Genomic DNA, 2,267 nt, shown 5'->3' with positions numbered 1-2,267 from the left:
GAGTCAGAAGCTAACTCTTGGTGTGTGTTGATGGAAGAACAATGTGAAGGTCGCAGTCATAAATAATTTTGAATTATGTTACTATTATTTTTGTATTATCTGAAAAGAAGAAACTACATTGGAAGAAACTGTATTTGAAACACCAAAATGAGAGAAACACGCTGAACCACGTCATTTTCTGCAGCCGACAACGATGCATTGTGGAATCATACTTAGACAACTGAAGCCAAGACTAATATCGCCTTGCAAACGTCAAACGGAAAAGGTACTGTCACGAAATATGGCAAATTTAAGTAAATAAAAAATAGAGATCATATTTTCAACTTGTGTCTTAACCGGGAAACCATATTTCAACTGGGGACTGTAGCCGGGATATTGTGTTCACGAGATCTTAACAGTGCTACGAGGAAGAAAATTTTTGTGTGTTAATACCAGTTCCTTCAGAATGTGTGTTACAGTGTTTGTGTTCATCGGGAAGTAAAAGTTTTGGAGAAGAAATGTTTCGGCAAAAAATATAATTTTCGACAGAAGAAAATACTTCAAGAATTTTGGTCAACAATCACATGGATGGAAAACATGGTTTTGCAACAGTAGAAGAGTGTTCCAGATAAGTCACGAAACCCTCGTGTTTTGTTAAAACAATATTTTTATCTTGTTTTGTATTGTTGTGTATAAATTTTTGTTCTTCACAATGACTTATGAGATTTTCGAGAGTATTGTGCCTAAAGTAGAAAGTAGTAATTTAATAGACTTCGAACATTAGGACAGGTCAAATGAAACAGAAAGAATCGATCAATTTGATTTAAAAAGTTTTCTTGTAAATTTCACAAAAGAAATTAAACAATCTGTTGACGACAATAAGACTTACTGGGATGAAAAAATTGATAACATTTTGTTGCAAGTCCAAGCAGTCAATACCCAAGTGGGTGAGCTTTCGAACAGAGTTGGCAGTGTTGTGGAAAAAATTGAATCTGTGGAAGTAAAAGTAAATGAAATTGATGTTAAATTGAGCGGTGAAATTAATACTGTAAAAAACGAGTTACTGGTAGATAGGGAAAGAAATTTAATTGATTTTAATGAGATAAAAGGGGAAATTAAAAATTTGGATGAGAATACAAAAGTTTTAGTTAAAAATGTACAACAAGAAACTGACAATCGTTTGGTTACTCTAGAAGAAAAAGTAGAATGCAATGATTTAGAAAACAAAAGATCTGTCAAAGAACTTAGCAAAAAAATTGAAAGTTTTAACATTGAATTTCAAAGCAAAAATTACAATGTCAACACATGTAATCTTGTATCTAATATTCCAGTGAAGTACTTTTCGGTAGATGGACCCTTACATCCCGTTGATTTTATGGAGTATTGTAAGGATTGTTTTTTACCTCACTCACCAGATGAAATAAAAATTAAGTTTATGAAAAAATTCTTGGAAGGGGAAGCTTTGACTTGGGCAAACCAGATTGTAACTTTGGGGATGACATTTTCAGAATTTGAATCAAAATTTTTGGAAAAATTTTGGGATGATCTTAAACAAACTAGAATCAAAAGTGAATTTTTGAATGGGCGAAACTATAGGGAATCGGATGGGAACATGAAACAATTTTGCAAAAGTGAAGAACTTCAAAAACTTATTCATTTAACAAAACCTTTGGATGACTTGATCAAAATTGATCCCTTAAAGAGAAGATTGCCATCAGCAATGCAGTTGAGTTTAGTTCATTGTCCTGATAGTAATGTAGAGCAGTTTCTCAATTATATTGAAAAGTTGGATAGGGTAACAACAAGAACACACAGTGGGTTTACTCAGAAAAGTAATGGTCAAAATTGGGGAAATGATAATTTTCAAAAAAGGGAAGAAAACAATTATCATGGTGTCAGTCAAAATTCAGGGGGTTATAGCAATTTTGAAAAGAAGGACCATAATTTTTATCCAAAACAAGAACAACATTTTCGCGTTAATAATCAACAAAATAGAAAACACTTTAGGGATCAAAATCACAGAAATTTTGATAGAGGTCAGTACAATAGAAACTACCAACAATCAGGTAATGTTTGGCATAGGAATGGGATCAGAAATGTTGATCAGAGACATTGGCAGAACCACAATCAGCAGTTCAAACAGGAACCGGAAATAAAAAACGAGTAGACGCCCCCTTGAAGGTCCGCAAGGTTGAAGCAGAAGGTGAGCATGATGAGAGGACCAATGGATGTGACTATCATAAACACAAACAGGTCAGTTCCAAACCTAAGCTATCACATGAGGTCAT

The sequence above is a fragment of the Schistocerca piceifrons genome, chromosome 5 (genome assembly GCF_021461385.2).
Source record: "Schistocerca piceifrons isolate TAMUIC-IGC-003096 chromosome 5, iqSchPice1.1, whole genome shotgun sequence".
In the NCBI taxonomy this organism is placed as follows: domain Eukaryota; kingdom Metazoa; phylum Arthropoda; class Insecta; order Orthoptera; family Acrididae; genus Schistocerca; species Schistocerca piceifrons.
Note: the sequence above shows the minus strand (reverse complement) of the source record.